At 45.8% G+C, this 19,729-nt stretch overlaps 1 pseudogene; it reads right to left on the reverse strand.

Annotated features, from left to right (window-relative positions):
• Positions 1 to 5,058: 5,058 nt before the first annotated feature.
• On the reverse strand, positions 5,059 to 19,429 carry LOC111180753 (very-long-chain 3-oxoacyl-CoA reductase-B-like; annotated as a pseudogene).
• Between the last annotated feature and the right edge of the window lie 300 nt (positions 19,430 to 19,729).

Consider the following 19,729-nt stretch of genomic DNA (forward strand, 5'->3'; position numbering starts at 1 on the left):
GGCGGTTTCCCGGGTTCCCTGGTGGTGCAGTGGTTAAGAATCTGCCTGCCAGTGCAGGAGACATGGGTTCAAGCCCTGGTCCAGGAAGATCCCACATGCCGCGGAGCAACTAAGCCCGTGCGCCACAACTACTGAGCCTGTACTCTAGAGCCCGCGAGCCACAACTACCGAAGCCTGATTGCCTAGAGCCCGTGTTCTGCAACGAGAAGCCACCGCAGTAAGAAGCCCGCGCACCACAACAAAGAGTAGCCCTCGCTCGCCGCAACTAGAGAAAGCCCAAGCACAGCAACGAAGACCCAACGCAGCCAAAAATAAAAATAAATAAAATAAATAGGGACTTCCCTGGTGGCACAGTGGTGGAAAGTCCGCCTGCCGATGTAGGGGACGTGGGTTCGTGCTCCGGTCCGGGAAGATCCCACATGCTGCGGAGCGGCTGGGCCCGTGAGCCATGGCCGCTGAGCCTGCGCGCCCGGAGCCTGTGCTCCGCAACGGGAGAGGCCACAGCCGTGAGAGGCCCGCGTACCGCAAAAATAAATAAATAAATAAATTAATTAATTAAAAAAAAAAAACTCCAGGGGTACCCAGTCACAGGAGGGCCCCCCACAATTTTGTGAGATTTACCTCCAGGAGCTCAAGCTGGTTCCCACAGTAAATACTAGAGACAAATCCCCTTGTGCTTTAGGCAGAGGGGAAAAAGGACCATTTTGAAATTCATCAGAGCACTCTGTTCTTCCTAACAAGGCCTGCCCCAGGGAGAACTAATTAACCAGATCCTAACCTGCTGGGGTATTATCAGAGCCTAACTCACCTGGGGAAGGGGAATACCCAACTCCAGCCCGCACTAGTCATACTCTCCCACTTAAGAGGGAGAAAAAAATTAAAAACACTTGTGAAGTTCATAGTCTAGAGGCATAAACTCACCAAAAGACTGAGACCAATCATAGGATTGTAGAATTCTTCCCCTGCCGCCCCGACCTACACCTCACCACCACATTGCTTAAGGTCTATTTTGTTCCTTTTACCCAGCACATCATGTCTGGCTATCAAGAAAAAATTACAAGGCAGGGGGCTTCCCTGGTGGCGTAGTGGTTGAGTCCACCTGCCGATGCAGGGGACATGGGTTCGTGACCCCGTCCGGGAAGATCCCACATGCCGCGAAGCGGCTAGGCCCGTGAGCCATGGCCGCTGAGCCTGTGTGTCCGGAGCCTGTGCTCCGCAACGGGAGAGGCCACAACAGTGAGAGGCCCGCGTACCGCAAAAAAAAAAAAAAGGAAGAGAAATAAGGACTTCCCGCAACAAACCAAAATTGAGGGAATTTTTTGCCAACAGATCTATTATTTTTATAATATATACTATATTAATTTCAGACACAGCAGACTTCAAAGCAAGGAAAGTTATCAGTGATAAAGAAGGGCATCACAAAATAGACTATATTCTGGGCTCTCCAATCACTTTTGAATTAAATTAGAGCACTACACTAGTTAGATAAGTAGAATATCTCTGTTTGGAAATTAAGCAACATATTTCTGAATAACCCATGAGTCAAAGAAGAAATTAAAATGGGAATAAGGACTCATTTTTAACTGAATGACAGTAAAAATGTAACATAGCAAAATTTATGGATACTGTAAGCATTATGTTTAGAGGGAAATGTATAGCTTTAATGTATATATCAGAAAAGTAAAATTTAAAAATCAAAGATCTAAGAAGGTAGAGAAATAAAAACAAATTTAAAACAAAGTAGAAAATAAAATAATATTGATAAGAGCAGAAATCAACAAAATAGAAAACAAATATACAATATAAAAGTCAACAAGCCAAAAGCTGTCTATTTGAAAGCTCAATATAATCAATAAATCCCTATCAAGACCAATGAAGAAAAACAAAAGAGAAAAATTATCAATATCAGGACTCAAAATGAGACATCACTATAGATCCTACAAGCATGAAAAGGGTAATAAGAGGATATTATGAACCAGTTCATATCAATACATTTGAACATTTTGATGAAGTGGAAAAATTATTTGAAAAATAAAACTTACCACAACTGACCCAAGAAGAAATAGAAAATCTGAATAGTCCTATATCTATCAAAGAAATTTAACCTACAATTTAAAACTCTAACCACAAAAATCCAGGCCCAGATGGTTTTTTTTTAATTAATTTATTTAATTTATTTATTTTTGGGTGCATTGGGTCTTCGCTGCTTCGCGCGGGCTTTCTCTAGTTGTGGCGGGGGGGGGCTATTCTTTGTTGCGGTGCGTGGGCTTCTCATTGCAGTGGCTTTTCTTGTTGCAGAGCACGGGCTCTAGGCGCGCGGGCTTCAGTAGTTGTGGCACACGAGCTCAGTAGTTGTGGCTCGTGGGCTCTAGAGCACAGGCTCAGCAGTTGTGGCGCACGGGCTTAGTTGCTCCACGGCATGTGGGATCTTCCTGGACCAGGGCTCAAACCCATGTCTCCTGCACTGGCAGGCGGATTCTTAACCACTGTACCATCAGGGAAGCCCCGGCCCAGATGGTCTTACTGGCGAAATCTTCCAGACAATTAAGGGAGGAGTACCAATCTCAGAAAAACTCTTTTGAAATAGAGAAAACAGGGCACACGTTTGTGGTGGTTTTGTACTGTGTCAACTGGGCTAAGGTGGACCCACCTTTCTTAGACTCCCTCTTCCCTGTATGGTACTAGGTTAGAGTTGGCTGAAAGAGCAAATTGCATGAAAATATAAAGGAAGAATTGAAGCCTGCTCATTGTTCTACCCACACAGATGTGCCAGCGGGTTCCAGCTTGCTCTCACTCTCCCCTTCAGTGTAGAGAAAGAGAGATGAAAAAGCACAGGGACCTTGTTTCCCCCAAACTCTGCTCATCTCCTCTCAACTTTCTGCCCTGCTGACCAACAGTGACCCCAGGCCCACGACCAGATGCCTTCCACAGACTTCCTCACCAGCTGTCCTTCGTGATACCACTCTAGCAGCTGGATATACAACTTCCCAGATTTTCCTGAAAGCTCTGACTTGTCCACCTGCACTACTGCTTCCAGAAGGCTGACTGGTATTTTCCACTGATCCCCTAACTCCCCTTTCTGGACCTTCTCGACACTGCCTCAACTGCATAAGATCTTATTCCTCTAATCAATCTCTCTTCCATAAAACTTATTGTGTTTTTCAACTTCAAAATATTTCTGCTTCAAAAATGTTAATGTCGCACAGCACAAGGAAAAGATGAGGAATGGATGCAGATTAAAGAGGGTTAAAGAGGGCTTCCCTGGTGGCGCAGTGGTTAAGAATCTGCCTGCCAATGCAGGGGACACGGGTTCAAGCCCTGGTCCGGGAAGATCCCACATGCCGTGGAGCAACTAAACCTGTGCGCCACAACTACTGAGCCTGCTCTCTAGAGCCCGCGAGCCACAACTACTGAGCCCGAGTGCCACAACTACTGAAGCCCACGCACCTAGAGCCCGTGCTCCACAGCAAGAGAAGCCACCGCAGTGAGAAGCCTGTGCACCACAACGAAGAGTAGCCCCTGCTCGCTGCAACTAGAGAAGGCCCCCGTGCAGCAACGAAGACCCAACGCAGCCAAAAAAATATACAAATAAATATTTTTTTAAAAAACTGGCTCAACGTTTTTGAAAAGTACAGTAGACCCCTCAAAATTTCTTTCTAGCCTTTCCATACGTTCACAAAATTCTAGACAGGTCCATCCACTTCTTCATTTTACTAAAAAACTGTATTAAACTTAATTTAGCTGAAGGTAGTATTCTGGTAAGTGAAACACAATTTCCTTCCATGATACCCTTTCCAACCGTGGGAATAATGCTTTTGAGGCAGGCAAGATATAGTGAACAAGCCAACCTGTGTATAACTTACTTCTCCCTCTAGGCTGTAGTCGCCCTGGACAGTTGCGAAGTCTTCCAGGGCTTAGGCTGCTCTCCCCTCGTCCACGTTCAGCTCCTAGCACAGGGCCTGCAGCTCCTGCCAGGGTCGCGGCGACCAGCATCGCCCCTTCGGCGCGCGGGGACGCTCCTCGTTCATCCTCCTTCTTGGGCGCGCTACCCACAACCACCCGCGCCAAAGCTCAAAATCAGGGCCGCTTTATGATGTCTCTTCGATGGTCTGCATCCGCGTTTCTCCGCAAAAAAGTCCGTTTATTCTCCAGGGCTCGAGCCGTCCTTCTCCGGAAATGTGATAAGAAGAAGCGTATCATCTTTTCTTAAGTAATTTCTAAATCTGCTTAAGACGTTTTATTTATAAATTTAATTTTATTGCTCCTGGATTTTCCCCAGCATTTTTAAAAGACATTTTTATTTTATTAGTTTTATTTTTTAATTTTTTGCCTGTGTCGGGTCCTAGTTGTGGCATGTAGGATCTTGGCTGAGGTATGCGGGATATTTCCGTTGCAGCACGAGGGGCTCTTCGTTGTGGCGTGCGGGCTTCTCTCTAGTTGCTGGGCGCAGGCTCCAGGGCTAGTAGTTTGCAGCACGCGGGCTCAATTGCCCCACGGTATGTGGGATCCTAGTTCCCCGACCAGGGATCGAACCGGCGTCCCCTGTATCGGAAGGCGGATTCTTTACCGCTGGACCACCAGGGAAGTCCCTCTCCCAGCATTTTATTATGAAAAACTTCAAATATACAGGAAAGTTGAAAGAGGTGTACCTGTGTCTACCACTTAGATTCTACTAACATTTTACCATACTTGTCTCACCATATTTCTACTCACTCTATCTGTCTAACTTTTAAATGCATTTCAAAGTAAGTTGCTGACATCAGTGCACTTTTCCTAAATAATTCAGCCTGCATTTCATTAACTACAGTTCAATATTTGTTAGTGGTTTTTTGTTTGGTGTTTGTTTTGGCTTTTTTTGCTGCTTTTAATTTTCAGTATTAATAAGAAAGATTCTTCCACTCCCAAGATGGAAAGAAATTCATTCATGGATTCTTCTAGTTGTTGTGTTTCTATTTTTACACAGGGATTTAGGGATTTCTGATTCATGTGCAGTTTATGCCGGTACATGGTGTGAGGACTGGATCCAATTTTATACATATATGTATACACAGACACACACACACACACACACACACACACACACAGGGAGTCTCTATTTTAAAAATATTTAAATTGAGATTTAATTCACATACCATAAAATTAACCCTTTCAATGTGTACAATTTAGTGGGTTTTAGTATTTCACAAAGTTGTGCTGCCATCATCGCTACAGTCTATATATGTACGTATCTATGTATGTATATATCTGTTTGCTTGTTTTTCTCCAAATGTCTATGTAGTCTCAGCGCCACATATTAAAAACTCCATCTTTCTGTCAGAGATTTGAGATGCTGCAGTTGTTAGTAAATTTCTGGGTGTTCGGGGGTCCAATTACGTTCCATTGGTCTGCTTGTCCATCTGTCTCGATGTGTGGGAAGTCTTTGCTAACTACAGCCCTGGCCTAGGATTCTGGAGGGGGCGGGGGTGGGGGTGGGGAACGACGGACATGTGGCCACGCCTCTTCAAGGCCTTCAGTCAAGTTCTGTGACGAAGAAACCGTGCCCTATTCCAGCTCACCAACAGAGATAAAAGCTTTAATCCTCAGCGACTGAGAAAAAACCAACTGGGCAGGAAGATGGTCAGCAGGAAACCCTGGGAAGGAGAGGTACCAAGGATCAAGACACCCCCCCATTCTTGAGTCCCCCATCTCCTCTCCTGGCTCCCCAGCCCGGGGCGGGGGCCCGCCCCTTCTCTGGACGTCTCCCCCTTTCTGAGGGCTAGTGGACCCGGGCCAGGGACTGTCGCATCCAGCTCTCTGCCTAGGATTGCCCCAGGAAAGCACCTGCACAGCGTGGCGGAGGCACTCAGGGGTTTGGGAGGCGAGGCCAAGTGTGTCCAACGCCTGCCAAGCGAAGTCCTCGGGACTCACCACGAACAGCCCGCTTTTCAAGGGATTTGCTTGAACCAAAAAGGGGCTTACTGTTTGCAGGCAGGAAGGGGGTCAAGAAAAAGAACTCCCCTCCCCCTAAGCCTAAGCTCCCAGGCCCCCTCCGAGAATCCCTGAGTCCCACTCCTCTTGCCGACCACGCCCCAGACACGCCCCGGCCGCGCCTCCTAGGCCACGCCCCCTCGAGAACCCACCGCTTCCGATCGTGGCTCCAAGGTAGCTCATCTTATTCTTTTTTTTTTTTAAGGTCCTTCCTTCCTTCCTTCCTCCCTTCCCTCCTTCCGTTCTATTTTATTGAAATATAGTTGATTTACATCCACTGAAGCTCTTCCGAGTCTGAGTCTCGGTCCTCTCTCAGACGCACCCCCCGACCCCATCCCCACCCCGCCCCTGCTCCTAAGACCTTCAGCTGTCTCTAAGCTCCTCCCCCCTCAGAGCCCTCCCCTTCTGAGCTGACACTGCTGTCCCTTTTGAGCTCAGTCCCCGCGGAGTCAGGCACCTGCACAGTGACCCCCTCGGGGTGGTACTCTGCGCCCACTGCCACGGAGAAGCTTCGCACAAAGGCCTGCGGAGAAGGAGAGGGAGGGTCCCAGGGCCAAGAGCTTTCCCCGTGCAGACTCCTCCAGCCCGCCCTTGCCCCAGCGCCGTCCCTGATCCTAGAACACTCTACCGCCAGGAGGGGCCCCTCCCTCAAGGCCCAAGTCCTCACCGTTACGCCGGAAAGCTTCCTTGCTCTAAGCCCCCTCTGTTCCCATACACTCACTCTCCATTCCAGCCGGGCCAGTCTCTGAATTCCCTTTCTCCCACCTCACGGGTTCTCTTGACCCCTAGCCTCTGTTTCTCTTAAAAAACGAACGAAAACCCTGGCTTGTCCACTGGACTGTACCCCAGATGTCTGTCTGAACTGTTATTAGCCTCAGACTCAGGTGGCACATCACACACATGCACGCAAGCCTTTCCCACCATAACCTTCAGTGCCGGAATTAAGGGCTACTGCAGGAATTCCAGCATGGCAGCCAGCCCTTGCCTGATCTGTGGGTCTGGGTACCGTGGTGGCTGCATACATCGCTGCAAATGGATAGGGGCTCCTGTCAGTTACTGAAGATATGTTGATGAGGATACCTTTGCCCCTGGAGGAGGAAGCATCATTTGGAAGGTAGTCATTGCCAGGGAACAGAGGGTCCCAGTGATTTCCCCACCTCCACCCCTTAGTCGCTGTCCTAATTTGAGAAAGATCAGAGAGACGGGGAAGAACTGGAAATGTGGATGGGACAGCTGGGGAATGGAAAAAGCCCGGAGGTTGGATGGGGGAAGATCCCGAGTGAAAGACAAAGAGACTGCGGCTTACCTGGTGACCATTTGGGGCAGGACGATCCTAGTCATCTGCAGGAGGAATGGAGAGGACCCTGTCTTTCCCTTTCCACTGCTTTCACCTGCCCAGACTCCTGCCCCCTCCTCAAGTTCACTCCTATCCCCCTACCGTCCCTCAGGGAGTATTCCTCTAGCACTTCCTCTATGCCAGGCCCAGTTCTGGGGGACGCTGGGGATCACCGTGAGTGGTCAGAGCTCGCTGACCTTGGACCCAGTCCCTCCTAGCCCCGACTCATCTGGACCACAGACATCATGTTGCAGTTTATAACATCCAACAATTTCTGGGGGAAGAAAATGCAACCAATCAGTTCTTCCCTTCACCAGCCCTGCCACAACTCTGATATTTTCTAGTTTACTTTTCTTTTAATATGGAACACTTTTTTTTTTGCGGTACGCGGGCCCTCTCACTGCTGTGGCCTCTCCCGTTGCGGAGCACAGGCTCCGGACGCGCAGGCTCAGCGGCCATGGCTCACGGGCCCCGCCACTCCGCGGCATGTGGGATCCTCCTGGACCGGGGCACGAACCCGCGTCCCCTGCATCGGCCGGCGGACTCTCAACCACTGCACCACCAGGGAAGCCCCTGGAACACACTTTTAAAACGTAGCTTCTACTAGGATTTAAAATGCACATAAACTTTGACACATCAACTCCACTCTGGAAATTTATTCTTTTCTAAGATACTCACACATGTGGGAACTGCACATGTCCAAAGATATTCATCGCAACACAATTTGTAGTCACATATACTAGGAAACATCCTGAATGCCCATCAATACTGGGATGACTAAATAAACACAGGGTAGCCAATGGATGGATCACTGCGCACCAGGTTAAAAGAATGGGTCAGCTAATTATTCTGATTAGAACAATCCCCAAGATACATGCCTACCTGTGAAAGGTAAAGTGCAGAACAATAGGCTGCCGCCATCTGGATAAAAGATCCATATACATACTTCTCTATGCACAGAGAAAAACAACTACCACATTTTAAATTGGGGGTCACTTTGGGGGGATAGGATTGGAGGGAGAAGGGAAATTTTCACTTTCATTTCATAAACTTCTCTCTTTGGATTTTTTGATCAGTAAAGATTTTTATAAATGTATACCATACACATACCAAAGTGCATAAATCTTTAGTGTAAAAAATGAACACAAATCTTTAGCCTCTACCCACATAAAGAAAGTATTGACAGTTTCCCAGATTCTTCATCTCCTGCAGTCATTACGCTTGCCTCTTCCCCAGTTAACCACTGTCTTGACCTCTAGCACACTCTAGAAGAGTTTTGTTCAGTTCTGAACTTCATTTAAGTGGAATCGTTGAGCATGTGTCCTTTTATCTCTGGCTTTGTCTGCTAAACACTATGTTTATAAGATTCTTCCGTGTTATGTGTAGCAGAAGTTCATTCATGTTCACTGCTATAATTTTGCATCGTATGAAGGCGGCATGCTTTATTTCTCTAATCAACCCACTCCTGGGCATATATCCAGAGAAAACCATAATTCGAAAAGATACATGCACCCCAATGTTCATAGCAGCACTCTTCACAATAGCCGAGACATGGAAACAGCTTAAATGTCCACTGACAGAGGAATGGATAAAGAAGATGTGGTACATGTATACAGTGGAATACCACTCAACCATAAAAAAGAATGAAATAATGCCATTTGCAGCAACATGGATGGACCTAGAGATTATCATACTAAGTGAAGTAAGTCAGACAGAGAAAGACAAGTATCATATGATATCACTTATATGTGGAATCTAAAAAGATGATACAAATGAACTCATTTATGAACCAGAAACAGACTTGCAGACTTTGAAAACAAGCTTATGGTTACCAAAAGGGAAAGGAAGGGGGGAAGGATAAATTAGGAGGCTGGGATTAACATATACACATTACTGCATATAAAATAGATAAACAACAAGGTCCTACTGTATAGCACAGGGAACTCTACTAAATATTCTGTAATAACCTAAATGGGAAAATACTCTGAAAAAGAATGAATATATGTATATGTATAGCCGAACCACTTTGCTGTACACCTGAAACTAACACAATATTGTAAATCAACTACACCCCAGTATAAAATAAAAATTAAATTAAAAAATATTTAAATTCCAAAAAATAGAAGGAAGAATTCCAGTTGTTCCACATCCCCAACAACACTTGGCACTGACAATATTTTTAGCGTTAACCATTTTAGTGGCTGTGTAGTTGCAGCTCACTCTGGTTTTAATTTGCAGTACCCTAATAAGAATGAGGTTTATTTCTTAAAAGTTCAGGGCAGGGCTTCCCTGGTGGTGCAGTGGTGAAGAATCCACCTGCCAATGCTGGGGACATGGATTGGAGCCCTGGTCTGGTAAGATCCCGTGGAGCAACTAAGCCCGTGCGCCACAACTACTGAGCCTGCGCTCTAGAGCCCGTGAGCCACAACTGCTGAAGCCTGTGCGCCTAGACCCCGTGCTCTGCAACAAGAGAAGCCACCGCAATGAGAAGCCCGCACACTGCAACGAAGAGTAGCCCCTGCTCACGGCAACTAGAGAAAGCCTGCGCGCAGCAATGAAAACCCAATGCAGCCAGAAATAGATAAATAAAATTAATTTTATTAAAAAAGGCTAAAAAAAAAAGTTCAATGCAGCAAGAAGATATAACAATTATAAAGATATACAGACCTAACAGCAGAGCCCCAAAATATGTGAAGCAAAACACCATATACAAAAAACTCTAAATGGATCAAAGTCCTAAACGTAAGAGCTAAAATTACAAAACTCTTGAAAGAAAACAGAGGAAAAGCTTTATGACGTTGGGTTCGGCAATGATTTCTCGGATGATACTAAAAGCACAAGCAGCAAAAGAAAAATAGATAAACTGTACTTCATCAAAATTAAAACCTTTTGCACAATAAAAGATATCGGGCTTCCCTGGTGGCGCAGTGGTTGAGGGTCCGCCTGCCGATGCAGGGGACACGGGTTCGTGCCCCGGTCCGGGAAGATCCCACACGCCGCAGAGAGGCTGGGCCCGTGAGCCATGGCCGCTGAGCCTGCGCGTCCGGAGCCTGTGTTCCACAACGGGAGAGGCCACAGCTGTGAGAGGCTCGCGTACCACACACACACAAAAAAGATACTATCAACAGAGTGGAAAGGCAACTTGTGAACTGGCAGAAAATTTACAAATCATTCATTTGATAAGGGATTAATAACCATAATATATAAAGAGCTTCTACAACTCAAACACCAATGGGTCAAAGAAGAAATCACAGAGGAAACTTAAAAATACTTTGAGACAAATGAAAATAGAAATTAAAACACAACATACCAAATTTACATTTATCTAGATTGGCTAAGAAAAAAAATACTGAAGTTACTAAAATCAGAAATGAAAGTGGGACATTACTACTGATTCCACAGAAATAAAAAGGATTATAAGAGAGTACTATGAACAACCGTATACCTATAAATTGGATAATCTAGATGAAATAGATAAGTTCCTAGAAACACAAAACCTACTATGACTCAATCAGGAAGAAATAGAAAATCTGAGTAGACCCGTAACTAGTAAGGAGATTGGACCAATAATCCAAAATTTCCCAAGAAAGAAAATTCCTGGACAGATGACTTTGCTGATGAATTCTACCAAACATTTAAAGAAGAACTAATGCCAATTCTTCTCAAACTCTTCCAAAACATTGAAGAGGAGAGAACACTTCTTAACTTATTCTATGAAGCCAGCATTGCCCTGATACCAAAGTCAAAGACACTACAGGAAGGGAAATCTACAGACCAGTATCCCTCATGAACATTGACACAAAAATCCTCAACAAAATGCTAGCAAATTGAATTCAACAGCATATTAAAAGGATTATACACCATGACCAAGTGGAATTTGTTCCTAGAATGCAAGGATGGTTCGATATACAAAACTTGACTAATGTAACACAACACATTAACAGAATAAAGAAAAAAATCACATGATCACCTCCATTGATGCAGAAAAGTATCTGACAAAATTCAACACCTTTCATGATTAAAACATTCAATAAACTAGGAATGGAAGGAAACTATCTCAACATAATAAAGATATGAATAATGCACATAAAATAATACATATAATAACATGAAAAGCCCACAGCTAACATCACACTCAATGGTGAAATACTGAAAGCACTTCCTGTTTTTGCCATTTCTATTCAACACAGTACTGGAAGCTCTAGCCAGAGCAACTAAGCAAGAAAAGAAGTCAAAGGTATTCAAACTGAAAAGGAAGAAGTAAAATTATCTCTGTTTGCAGATATGATCTTACATGTAGAAAATCTTAAAAGATTCCACAAAAGAAGTGAAAACTAACAAGCCAACTCACAAAGAAGTGGGATACAAAATCAACACCAAAAACTCAGTTGCATTTCTATACATGAACAATGAACAACCCCAAAGTGAAGTTATGAAAACAGTTCCATTTGCAATAGCATCAAAAAGAATAAAAGAATAGATACACTTAGGAATTAACTTAACCAAGGAAGAAAGACATATACTGAAAACTATAAAACATTACTGAAAGATATCAGAGAAGAGATACAAATTGGAAAGACATCCCGTATACATGGGTTGGAAGGCTTAATATTGCTAAGATGTCAGTACTACCCAAGTGATCTATAGATTCAATGCAATCAATATCAAAATCCTAACAGCATTTTTGCAGAAATAGAAAAACCCAGCCCAAAATTGATATGGAATCTCAAGGGACCCTGAGATTAGCCAGACCAATCTTGCATCATCATTTCCACTTCTGGGTATATGCCCAAAAGAATGAAAAGCAGACACCCAAACAGATATTTGTACATCAACGGTTCATAGCAGCATTATTCAGAGCAGCCAAAAGGTGGAAACAACCCAAGTGTCTATCAACAGATGAAGAGGTAAACAAAATGAAGTATATACATATGATGGAATATTATTCAGCCTTAAAAAGGAAGAAAACTGGGACACATGCTACAACATGGATGAACCCTGAAACTATTATGCTAAATGAAATAAACCAGGCACAAAGGGACAGATATTGTATGATTCCACTTATATGAGGCACCTAGAATAGCCAAAATCATAGAGACGGAAAGTAGAATGGTGGTTTCCAGGACCTGTGGGTAGGAAGGAATGGGGGGTGGGTAAAGAGTTGAAAAAATCCTGGAGATGGCTGGTGGTGACTGTTTCACAACAATCTGAATGTACATAATACCCCTGAACGGTACACTTCAATATAGTTAAAAATGACAAAATTTAAGTTATGTATATTTGCCATAACTTCAAAATAAAGAAAATAAAAAGAATGAAGTTCTGATACTTGCTAACAACATGGACGAAATTGAAAACATTATGCTAAGTGAAATAAGCCAGACACAAAAGGAAAACTATTCTATGATTTCACTTGTATGAGGTATCTAGAATTAGCAAGTCCACAGAGACAGAAAGGAGAGATAGATGCTACCGGGGTGGGGAATAGGGAAGAATGTCAGGATACTGCTTAACAGGACCAGGGTTTCTGTTTGGAGGATGAAAAAGTTATGGAAACAGATAGTGGTAACAACTGTACAACACTGTGAATGTATTTAATGCCACTGAGTTGCACACTTTAAAACGGTTAAAATGGCAAGTTTTATGTTACATATGTTACAATTCTTGAAAAAAAAAATCTGTGCCATTTCCATTATCTTGGTTACATGTGGACCTCATTACATTATCTATTATTTCTCTTGCTTTCAATCACGATTTTTCTTCTAATATTCCTGGTTGTATTTTGTTGAGTGCTGGATATTTAATATTTAAAAACTCGTATTGCTAATTCGAGTCCCTGGACTACATCGCTTTTCTCTAAAAATGGTTTGGTTTGGTTTTGCTTCTCCCCGGCAGCTAAACTAGGGGGCGCTAAAATATAAGATCAACTTAATCCCGACGGGAATCGAGATCATTTAAAACCTGGCTTCAGTTCCTATGAAACCTACTTTACCCTAACTCCTAGATTATAGTTTTCAGGATCCCAGCCTAAAGCCTGGGATGTTTTCCAAAGCTTTGCACTACATTATTTGTTGCAGCTCGCACACTATGTTGAAAGCTCTGCTTTGCCTCTTAAACGCTCATCCACTTTGAAGGGGAATGTTGCTTCAAAGGTCAGATTCCCCCCTCTTGGATTCTTTCTTCTCTCAAATCTTGGTGCGACAATTCCTCATTGCCTTAGTAGTTTGATGCCTTCAAACAGTTATTTTAAAAATATTTTATCCAGCTCTCCTAATCGTTCTCATTTGCAGGGTTAGTCTTAAGCCACAACTTCCTCTAACACCAGAGGCAGGATACACAGACTGCCTCTCTTTACATCTTCTAAAATGAGCCTATGCATTACTTTTTTTTTTTTTTTTTTTTTTCCGTACGCGGGCCTCTCACTGTTGTGGCCTCTCCCGTTGCGGAGCACAGGCTCCGGACGCGCAGGCTCAGCGGCCATGGCTCACGGGCCCAGCCGCTCCGCGGCAGGTGGGATCTTCCCGGACCGGGGCACGAACCCGCGTCCCCTGCATCGTCAGGCGGACTCTTAACCACTGCGCCACCAGGGAAGCCCGATGCATTACTTTTGAAATAATAATATGTGAAATCTAAAAGCCATCCTGATCTCCTATTTTGTCTATGTCTAATAATAATGGCCCACATTTATGGAGCACACAACTTAGGTTCATGTGCATCATTTTATTCCATTGTCATATCAGCCCTGTAAGGTCAGCAAAAATATGGATTCCCATTTTATAGATATGAAACTGAGGCACTGACTTTCCCACGTGGCTCATTTCCCCTTAAAGTGAGCAGACTCAACTTGAACAGTTGTCCCCGTTGGGCACCGCAGAAGGGCGCCCCACGGAAGGAGAGACCTCCTTCACGTCCTAGACATCGTAGATTTGTAGCTCTCACAACAATGAACAAAGCTAGTGTGCTGCGCCGGGTTTTCCAACAGAGGGAGCAGTGTGAGGCAGAGGCACCCGCGGACTAGTACTCGGTTTTACTCACTTGGCGAAGTCCTCACAGTCGAGCAGTTTCCTCAAGCCAGGTGCATATTGCTTGCCCACATTGTTTACTGAGTGAGAGGGGACAAATTGTTTGTTTCACTCCAACGGGCCCAGGGAGACGGGGTAGGGGCAAAAGGGAGGGCGACCACAGAGAGTTCCGGGCCAGGGTGAGCACGGGGGCGGTTGAGGGCAGCGCTCCTCCCAACAGGCACAGGGACGTACTCAGTACTCCGATCTCCAGGTCCTTCAGTCCTGCCGCAATGGCCTCGTAGATCTCCAAGCCTCCGGTGAAATCCACCTGGATGACTCGTGTGCTTTTGCCATGAAGCCTCTCTGGGAAGGTCAGTGGGAGTCAGGCCCTTAGCTGGAATCTGGTCCGACCTCTGCCCCCGTCCCTGTTCAGCCCCAGCCCCTACATGATGGCCCCAGATGCATAGATAGCTAGCTCCCCGCACGCGCCTCGGCCACCTACCGACCTCGTCCGGGATCACGCCCCAGACCACGCCCCCAGCCACGCCCCCGTCTAGCTCCAGCCCTTGACCCAGAACTTAACCCGCTCCCCTCTTCCCCTCCTCACCTATCGCCTTTGCCTCGTGCTCCAACTTGCTCAGGTCTCGACTGATGAGGACGATGTTCAGACCTCTCCCGGCGAGCTGCAGGGGATGCATTCATTTATTTATTCACGAAAGCCACAAATATTTACTGTGTGCTGACAGGGTGCTACAGTGTTATAGGCGCTGTGGATGCAGAGGTGAACAAAAGAGAAATACGAAAGTCTGTCCTCCTGGAGCGTGCATTCTGGGGAAAGACTATTCCAGATAGACAGAACAGCAAGTGCAGAGGCCCTTGCACAAAGGCTGGCAGCTTCGAGGACGCCATACAGTCCAGTGTGCACTGAATGAAGTGGCCGGTTGTACAGCAGCCCAGATCATGGAGCCTCGAATGCCCCAGTAAAGACTCTGGCTTTTATTCTCAGTGACATAAGAATCCAATAATTTTTATACCTTCCTTCCTTTATGCATTTATTCAAAATGTGTCTATTGAGCCCTTGCTCTTTGCTGGGTGGTGCTGGGGACACAGCATGCCCAAGATAGACCCAGTCTCACTCAGCAGCCAGAGGGTTCTCTCTGAAATACAAACCTGTTCCTGCCTTCCCCTACTCAGAACCTGCCTTGACTCCCCAGCGTCTCTGAGATAAAACTACACTCCTCACCGTGGCCTCAAGTGGCCTGGCTCCGGCCTGAGTCTTCAGCTGTCTCTCCTGCCGGTGGCCCTCTATGGGAATCCAGGCACAGCAGACAGGTCATCTAGTCCCAAGAGCACCGCCTGAATTTTCCTGCCTCTGGGCCTTTGCACATGCTGCTCCTTTTGCCTTGAATGCCCTTCTGCTTGAAACAAAGTCAGCCAATATTTGTGGAACGGGTGCTCAGCAGCATTTGGCTGCATGTCTGACCCTCTCAACCTGCCTGTCTGAGGGTGACATGTTATATGGGACTGAGCATCCATCAGCTTTGGAGGGGGGCTGGGCACAAACATCTCAACAGCTCCAGCGTCTGAGAGGTTGATGCTGTGAAGGGGATTTATTCATTCAACAAACATTTGTCCAGAATCTGCTTGTGCCTGGCCTTGTGCTAGGTGGGGCTGACCAGCACAGCCACAGCCCTGCCCTCTTGGGGCTCACAGTGCAGTGCTGGGACAGACCGGTCCCCAGGTGGCAATGACTCAGAGTGGCCATCACTACCGGCTGACTTGCATCCAGACACAAGTTCTCTCCCTTTCCACCAGGGTTGCCTTTCTATTCATGCACTAGCCTCCCCTCCCTTCTTGTCCACTCAAGGCCATCACTCCAGCTTTCCCCCATCTTCCTCCTTCATCAAAACCTCTCCCTCTTCTGGGTGATTCCCATCAGCATGAAATCCGACCAGAATCTCTCTCATTTTCTCTGTTCAGGCATTGGCGCATTTCTCATCACACCACCGCAGTTGACTCAGCAGTCTAAGAGAGGATTGTTTATCCTGGCTCTCTTACCATACCCTCTTGTACCCAGTCCAATCGGTCTCCCACCCCCGCCACGCCACCCAAACCACTCTGGTCACCAATAACTTCCATGATGGTAAACCCAGTGCTGTATTCTCAGCACCTCCCAATAGCAACTGACACATTCAGCACCCCCTCCTCCTGGAAACATTCTTTTCCGTGGCTTCCAAGACCTCTCTTCCAACCCTGGTTTCCCCCCCATTCTCAGCTTTTGTGCCTTCTCATCTTCTGTACCTCTTAACTTTGGGTGCTCCAGGGAGCACTCTGGGGTGATTCAGACTGTGCTCCCCTTCTCCATCAACACCCACTACCACAGGCACCTCATCTAGTCTCATGACTTTAAATGGGGTCGTTATGTTGATGATGCTTCCATTTATATCTCCACCCCAACCTCCCCTCTGAACTCCAGAATGGCACTTCCAACTTCTGGAACTTCTCAACTTGGATACCTAATTGGTATCTCAAACTTGGAATGTCCAAAACGAGACTCCTTCCTGTTTCCCCCAAACTTGGTCCTCCCCTCAGTTCAACTCCATCTCAGTAACAGCAGCTGCATTTTTTGACATGTTCTGGTCAAAAATTTTATAGTAATTTATTTTATGAGGCCAGCATTACCCTAATACCAAAAACCAAACAAAGATATTACAAGAAAAGAAAACTATAAACTAATATCTCTCATAAAGTTAGACACAAAAATTCTCGACAAAATATTAGTAGATCAAATCCAGCAATATAGAAAAAGGATAATCAATAATCAACAAGTGGGGCTTATTGCAGGAATGCAGGGTTGGTTCAACATTTGAAAAATCAATTGATGTAATGTACTCTATAAACAGAGTAAAGAAGAAAAACCATATGATCACCTCAACAATCACCGAAAAGTCACTTAACAAAAGTCAACCTCCATCCATGATAAAAACTCTCAGCAACCTAGGTATAGAAAGGAACGTCCTTAACCTTATAAAGGTTACATAAATACATACACACATACATACATTTTAAAAACCTACAGCTAACGTTATACTTAATGGTTGAAAACTGAATGCTTTTCCCCTAAGATCAGGAACAAGGGACGATGATGTTCACGCTTACCACTCCTCTGAACATCCTATTTAATTTCCTGGGCAGTACAATAAAGCAAGAAAAAGAAATAAAAGGTATACAGATTGGAAAGTCAGAAATAAAATTGTCTCTTACACAGATGACATGACTGTCTACATAGAAAATCCCAAGAAATCCACAAAAAGACTACAGGAATGAAGAGCTGAGTTTAGCAAGGTTTCGGGTTACAGGGTCAGAAGTTTGGAGTCATACTCCACAACCAATCTTTTTAATAAATCTTGTCAGCACTACCTTCAAAATCAATCCAAAATCCAAGTACTTCTTATGCCTCTATGCTGTCACCCTGGTGTAAGTCATCAAGATTTCTTGCTTGGATTTTGCAAGAGCTTTTTAGCTGATCTCCCTGCTTCCATCCTCACCCCCCTATAGTATCGCATCCCTCTTCAGAACCCACGTCACTCAGCAAATGTTAAAGTCTCCACCATAACCTACCAGATTCCCCATGATCTGCCCTGAAATTGCATCTTTGCCCTCATCTCCTACTGTTCCCCTCTCCCTTTCATTCTGATACAATCACAGTGGCCCCTTTCCTGCTTCTCCAACAAGCAATGCTTCCTACCTCAGGGCCTTTGCACTGGCAGTTTCTTCTCCCTGGAAATTCCTTCTCCCAGTTATTCGCAAGACTCCCTCCCTCACCTCCTTCTGGTCTTTGCTAAGTGCTGCCTTCTCAGTGACACTTCTAATTATCCTATATAAAAATTGGAACGTGCACATTCCCCAGGGCTCCCTGTTCTCCTTTCCTCATTTATTTTTCTCCTTAACTCTTACAACCATTTGATACACGATACGTTTCATTTGTTTATCTTATTTACACCGGTCTCCCCTCACTTCAACATATGCTTCATGATGGCAAGGTCTTTTGATTTTTTTAAATCAATTTTGTTCACTGCTGTACCCCTGGCACCTAGAAGATGCCTGGCACGTGGAGGTGGTATATAAATATGTTTTGAATGAATAAATCAGGACAATGATAGGAGAACATCAAGGGTCTGTAGAAGCCCAGTGTAAACACCCACCCCCACCCTGGGGAGCAGAGGGAAGGCTTCCTGGAGGAGAGGACGTCTGAGGGAACCAGATAAAGCACACAATTCTCAGTCTAATAGGGTTAGCTGACAACAGACAAACAGACAGGAGAAGCTCTCCCACCACACACGCCAAGCCCTGGCTCACCTCACGTGCATAAGCCTTGCTGATGCCGTTGGTGGCTCCTGTCATCACTAGAAAGAGGGCAGGAGGGAAGCACCCCCAGATCCAACCCCCTATCATCCCCTCCACTGTCCCTCTTGTCCCTTTTTGCACCTTTTCTGGGACCCTCCTTCACTGAAGCCCAACCCCTCCTGGTTCGAGAACTTCATGCATTCCATGCCTCCCTTGCCCTAGTTGCTCCAGCCTTCACCTGTCTTTCTTCCAGGAGTCCCTGGCCTCTGCCCTGATTAGGGACCCTCATCTGTCATCTGTCCTCGTTCTTGCTGTCCCCACCCCTACCTGCCTGGCTCGGAGCCCTCCTTCCTCACCTGCCCAGGCTCTGTGCCCCCGGAGCCAGGGCTTGTCCCGGCGTGCCTGGGCAGCAGGTAAACATAGACTGTGTAGCTCGCCCCCCAAGTCGCCCACAGCAGCAGGCACGTGGCGGTAACCCTCCCCTCACTCTCAGCACATCCCAATCCGACCCCATCACAACCCCAGCCAACAAGTCATCCAACCTAGGGCCAACGAGGCTTTCTTTGGGAGCAGCTATTTCAAGCCTGGCCTGCCTCCTCCGCCTTAGCCCCGCCCACACTGCTGGTCAAGCATTCCGCCCCGCCCCTCACTCTAGCCACGCCCATTGGGAGGTCTATTCTAACCAGCAGCCTCGCCCATCGGTCCTAGCACCTCCCCTATCTAATTGGGCCACACTTGGGCTTAATGTCTGTCCTGCATCCCTGCAGAGCAGGTGTACATCCAGCCTCCCCTCAGCCCACAGAGCTGGGCAAAGGGTGCCCACAGATGACCACCGTTTGGGTCACTGAACTCAACCTAGATGCTGCTGGGGGCCAGAACTGATAATAGCGATCAGTCACTAGAGGGTTTTGTCAATGGACAGTTTGTCTGAAGAACATGACCTACAGATTATCTGCTTGGGCAGTGTAAAAGCCAAAGCCCTTACAGCGGCTTTACGTGACCTTCCTCCTCGTTCCTCTTTTGCAAATTCTATTTTTTTTTCACTTGTTCTTAGTATTTATCATTTAATAATAAT

This window comes from Delphinapterus leucas, chromosome 20 (assembly GCF_059928025.1).
Source record: "Delphinapterus leucas isolate spDelLeu-1000000601 "Yukka" chromosome 20, BTC_Dleu_Yukka2, whole genome shotgun sequence".
Taxonomy (NCBI): Eukaryota; Metazoa; Chordata; class Mammalia; order Artiodactyla; family Monodontidae; genus Delphinapterus; species Delphinapterus leucas.